Source organism: Silene latifolia, chromosome 10, assembly GCF_048544455.1.
Source record: "Silene latifolia isolate original U9 population chromosome 10, ASM4854445v1, whole genome shotgun sequence".
Classification (NCBI taxonomy): domain Eukaryota; kingdom Viridiplantae; phylum Streptophyta; class Magnoliopsida; order Caryophyllales; family Caryophyllaceae; genus Silene; species Silene latifolia.
The window spans coordinates 70,566,079-70,572,301 of record NC_133535.1 but is presented as its reverse complement, the minus strand read 5'-3'; the positions used below and the strand labels follow the sequence as shown (position 1 = coordinate 70,572,301).

At 37.1% G+C, this 6,223-nt stretch overlaps 1 non-coding gene across 1 annotated transcript; it reads right to left on the bottom strand.

Moving 5' to 3' along the window:
* Positions 1-5,215: 5,215 nt before the first annotated feature.
* LOC141609720 (small nucleolar RNA R71) lies at positions 5,216-5,321 on the bottom strand. The gene has a single exon (XR_012527636.1). It is a non-coding gene; the product is annotated as a small nucleolar RNA R71 (small nucleolar RNA).
* Positions 5,322-6,223: the final 902 nt, after the last annotated feature.

Genomic DNA, 6,223 nt, shown 5'->3' with positions numbered 1-6,223 from the left:
TTTCAAACTTGAGATTTACTTAAGAGCTTAAATGAATCAAATAACATCCTAGTAATAAACGAGATTTATGACTAGAGGTTGCAAGGATTGATATACCGATATCCTCAAATTGCTAAGTTAAGTTTTAACCACGCAAAAGTCATTACTTAACCACATTATGAAAATGAATTGGTTATACCTCCTTCTGAAAGGGATTTCTGAAGGACATGTGTTAGATAATATTTATATTTGAATAATGACATTGCTACACATCATTATGATATGTGTGAGTTAGAGATTAAAAATCTCTTTTCATAAGGTTAAAAATGAGACCACTTCAAAATAAGTATTTTGAAAGGATATGATGGGAACATATATGGTTTTATCTCAAACAAAAACAATATAATGTCTCAATTGAGTAGTCAATTGCGAATCAAGTGGGAGTTAGAAATTATCATGTGAAGACATGAAATTTAGTGGGAGTAATCATCTTATATAAGTTTATAACTCATCACTCATTGAAGAATGACAAGCTAATACCTTCCTTCACAGAGGAAGATTTGAGTTTTCAATTCTGGATGAAAATGGACCATGATGAATCCAACTACATCATGAGATGTTGGATAAGTATTATAAGATACACATCGAATCAAGGAGATACGTAGGTTATTCATTTAAATGAAAATGGAATTGCCATTAGCAGTCATGGTCGTTCCTTGAACCTAAATATAGTTGATGACATGATTAAAAGTTACTAATGTTTCCGCCATTAGAATAATCTTGCACATGTCCAATTATGAATCATATGCATAAGAGCATGATGAATCATTGGTAAGCCATAGTAGAAACGTCATGAATTCTCGAGAAGAATTCGATGAGCGGTTTCGGTGTTTGACAGAATACTCTGTTATGTGCCAAGAGGTTGCACATATTATAGAAAATCCGAACACACGTAAAGATTTATGAAAATCCTAAACTTTTCAAGCCAAAAGGAGAAATAGGAAGTTTGGAAAGATACTTAGTTGAATAAGAAGTTACTCAAAACTAATCTTTCCTAATATGCTAGGACTTGTGAGAAGTGCTAGGCTAATCATATTGACAAATTGTTGCAAGACTCTACAAAACATATACCTAGTGCATTGTGTGTGAATGGAGTACTTGATCAGTACAAATTCGTTCGTTATGTGATAATCGATAAGTAAGTTCTTTCAAGATAAAGAACCGAAACCAAGGTCGGGAACCTTGATGTGTACTTGGTAAGGTTCATGCTATGAGTGATAACATGAATGTAAAGGATAATACGATTAAGAAGTTTGAACACATGGACACGTAACATGTTAAACTTCTATTGCAATCAACAAGTGTTTACACACTTACGATATGCATCACAAGGTTGTAATATGGTATTGACTACCCGAGTGTGATGTCGACATTTGTCGTTTGAGTTATTATTAACTCACCTTATACTTTGTTACATCCGACGGGTTGTAGAGACAATTGAACCCCGTTTAAGTGAACATGGATTAGCATTGTATTTGCGCATAGTTACATACATGAGGTGACGTCTCGAAGTGACTAGAGTGTGATGCGATTGATGGCAAGTTCAAGTGCCATAGAGTCAAATGAGAATGACTAGTCGATCACATAGACGGACTGTTAGGAACATTTTGTCGGGCCTTATGATCGCTTATAGAGTTGTGGCAAATTTATATAGCCTGGTCGTGGCGAGAGCTGCTATAGTATTCAAATGAGTCGATTCTTTTGGCTAAAGACTATTCGCCTAAGATGGCACAGTTTCAGATTAACTTTGATTTGTGTTACTACGACCTTCGTAAATGGGGTCAAATGGGCATATTTTGGGTTATGATGGCTCTGGCTAGTTGAAGGGAACGAGTGCGATAGGAATTGTCTACCCCTAGTCAGGTTTATAACAATATCTCAGGGCCACTCGAGGAGTAATGAACTGGAAATGCGTGGCCACGCTCGGAATGTATCCATGGTGGATAAATCCGGTCAATCAGTTATTCTCCAGATCGAGGAAACCACTCTCGATATGATCACTTGCAAGTACGACCTGAAAGACAACTTGCATTGAGTGGGAGATAGTAATAGGACTAGAGAATTGGTGACGCACACTTGTCAAGGACAAGTGGGAGATTGTTGGAATATGTGTCCTCCGACAATAATGCGATCACAAGTGTTGATCATGATGATCACATGATTAAGTCTCATTATAAAGAATACAATTGGGAAGTAATATTTTACTGTCAACTGGTCCACACATATCGGTAATGATTGGCTGACTAGAGTTTGACATTACCGTCGTGAGACGGTGGTGACCAGTTGATCCCCTTAGGTCATACCTAAAGGGTAACACTCTTAATTGATCATTTAATTGATCGTATAACGTTACGAGTCAATTAAATTATTTAAAATTGACGGACGATTTTGAAAATTAATATTTACGTGTCTCATTGAAATTTGATTAAATGAGATACGGTCTGAGTAATCGAATTGTTTCATTACTCAGATGAAATTATTGTTTAAGGAAACAATTTAAATTGAATGAATTATTATAAATACAAATTTTGTGATTTATAATTGGTAAAATATTTTGGTACAAGTAATCATGAATTATTAGGTCGAGTTTTGTATATGACGTATTTTTATTAATACGTTTATTTTTAATATGTTAACAATACATAACAATTTTATGTGACATGTGACATATTGACAAAAAAAAATGGATTCCATTTTACATATGTACCGAAATTAAGGGAGGATTTAGGATAATATTATGTTTATTATGTGAGTGGTAAGCATAATAATTACCCTAATTAACTAGCCATGCAAACCTAGTGATCATTGTGAAGAACAACTAGTGCATGCATTGGCTTCCTCTTCTCCCCTCTTCCACCCGGTTTTTGAGAAGAAAAAACCACTTTGGTTTTTCTTCTTATTTACCCATTATACACTACAAATGAAATTAGTGCATAATAGATTATTCATTCATCTAAAATTTAAGTTTTTAGAGAGATAAAAACTCTTCCTTCTCTTCCTTCTCTCTAACCGAAATTATAGAGAGTTCCATAATATTTTTGGGTCAATTTTATGCTAAATTAATATTATTCTAGTATTCATAATATTATTTTAATTAAGAGTTTGCCTTGGGTATTTTACTTTGGGAGGGATCCTATACTTGGATCCTAGTTCATCCATTGAGGAAAGCACAAGAACAAGAGAGAAGGAGATCTCTCTTGTGCCCAAATAAACCGAAATATCAATGTAAGATAGAGATTTCTTCTTTAACTATTTTATTGTTTGCATACATAAGATCACCATTTAATTTTATGACAAATTAACATAAAACATATACGAATATGTTGAGTATATAGATCTAATTTTCCTTCACTACGGAGCAGTCGGTCACGAGTTTGAGCTGTTTTGGAGGAAGAATACTCGATCGAGCTGTTTTATTGGTCGATCGAGTGGCTTCTATGGTTGGAAATGGTCAATCGAGTAGAATTTTACTTGATCAAAAACAGCTGGAATTAGGAGTTACTCGATCGAGTAACAATTCTACTCGATCGAGTAGATTACTTGGAGAAGTACTCGATCGAGCTGTTCAGACTGCTCGATCGAGTGGTTTTGTCTTTCTTGGGATTTAATTAGTCCGTGAAATTGTTTTTAGCTTATGGACTTAGTAATTTTTCTAAACGCATAATAACTAGGTCATTGGCATTCAGTTTTTATCTTATCATCCATCTTTCACTGTAAACACTACGTTGCTTTCTCTCTTTCACTGTAACTTTTGCTTTCGGATTTTCTCGCTCGGATTTACTTGTTCTTTACACCGGATTCTTGCGATTGTAATCCCTTACTCTATTTTATTCTTAATCTTTCATTTATTCATCTCAATTACTTGTTTTTTCCTTTAATTTCCTGCCCTAATATCTTTTATGCAATTTAATTATTGTTTCATTATGTTTAATGTTGTTTTATTCTTTGTTATTAGTTTTGACAATATTAATAGCAAGAGTAGCTAATTTATTTCATGTTAGGATTAGGGGATCTACGGTAGAAATGTGACGATATAGTAAATAGGTTAGATGAATTAATTATGACACTCTGTCTCCATAACAATACAACTGTATTTACCGACTTAGTTGAGTGCACGCCTCTAAGTCACCCTTTTAATCTAGAGTACAAAGTGGACCGGAAGGACCTTTCCATATCCGTCTCGCAGTAATTTATCAAAGTTGTTTACAGTTGAGTCACTGGACTACCATAGTGAACCGAAATCCTCACATGTTTCCTCTCTATTGATAGTTTATTCTCATTTTCTGTCTTTATTGCTCTTTCCTTGCTTCTCTTTCTTTTACACCTTCAGTTTAGAAAATCAATCTACAAACCCCCCATTTTGTGACCAAATAGACGGACTCTTACAGTTATCTTCCCTCCCTGAGGAGATCGACCTGACTTCCCTAGCTATATAGTTAGTTTAGTTAGTTATTTTTGATAGGTATACGACAGCCCTGTCAAATTTTGGTGCCGTTGCCGGGGAGGCAATTGCCATATCTGTTTTTGTTTCGTTTATTTTATCCGTCTCAGGGAATTTTTATTCCTTAAGACAATTCTTATTTATTTTTTTTCAGTGTTGTGTATGCCCATGTCAAACATGTTGGAGTTAGTTTCAGCTGATTCTGAGCCAGAGAGACTAATCAGGCATATACTCCGTCTACAAAGAGAATGACAAAAGGAAGCCTTGAGTACTTTCGAACCCGAACTTTAGCATTTCATATTTACAGAAAACCCGTCTTTTGAAGAGGACACTATCAGTTCTGTAAACCAACCAGTAAAGTTGCCGAACATTACTAGTCATTCGGAGCCTAAAGCATCATCTATTCCTAAAGGTTTAAATCTGCAGACTGAGGATGGGAATACTTTTGATATCCGTCCGTCCTATATCAATGTGGTGGAGAGAAATCTCTTTAGAGGTTTGACAGGTGAAGACCCGAGGAAGCATATGGAGGTCTTTACGGACTATTGTTCTACTATCCCTGCCACAAAGGGGTAACTCACGACAAGATTAAGGAGATGCTATTTCCTTTTTCTTTGACTGACACAGCTAGGGAGTGGCTGACTGATTTGGACTGCACGACCGCAGGGGTCACAGACTGGGAGACCCTTGCTCTTGCTTTTTATAAGAGATATTTCCCTCCGCAGCGCACTAATCAGCTGAGGGCAAAAATCACCAGTTTCAAGCAGGCACCTGATGAAACTTTCTATGAAGCGTGGTGTCGTTTCAAGATATTGGTGAGGTCTCTTCCTCACCATGGTTTTGATCCGTGGTTTTTGTCCAATCAGTTCTACAATGGGTTGTACGATGATCAGATAGCCATCCTTGATGCATCATCCAACGGAAGATTCCAAAAGAACACTGACGATGATAAGGGATGGTCCCTTATTGAAGAGATGGCGACCCACTGTGCTGAGTATGGGAACCTTAGGGATGATATTAGAACAGTTCATGCAGTCGATAAGCAAATTGTGGCTCAACTGGAAGCCATGAATGCTAGGTTTGATAAGTTAGAGCTGCATTCTGCTGGGGAGCCTCAGACGATCCATTTCCTTAGTAGAGGAGAGACCATCACATGTGAGAGGTGTGGGAGCAACGACGGTCACATTGTTGTTGGCTGTCTTACACAGAAGGAACATGTCCTTGCTTTTCAACAATACAGGCAAGGAGGGGGTTTCTACTATAATCACCAAGGGGCAGTTCATCCCAATTTGAGGTGGACAAGTCAAAATGTGCTCAATCCTGCCCCTCCTCTATAGCAGCAGCAGCCATATGTCCCTCCTCATAAGGCTCAACCAGGCTTTTAGAAGCCTCCTTCCATTCCTACACCTAATCAAGGTGCATTATCCTCAGGTGGGGTGAGCGAGTTATCTGAGTTGAAGAAAATGCTGCACTCTTTGACAAAGCAATGGCAACTAAGTGACCAACAGAAAGATGCATCCATCAACTCACTTGAAACTCAAGTTGCCCAGTTAGCCGCGAACCAATCTACGAGGAAGCAGGGTCATTTACCGTCACAAGCTGATAAGAATCCACATGAGACAGTAAATTTAATTAATTTGAGGAACGGTCGTTCATATGAGGGACCGGAATTGTTGAAATCAGACCCGAGGAAGGTAATTACTGCTGATGAACAGTGTTTTGTTGAAGAAAAAGAGCTGGCGA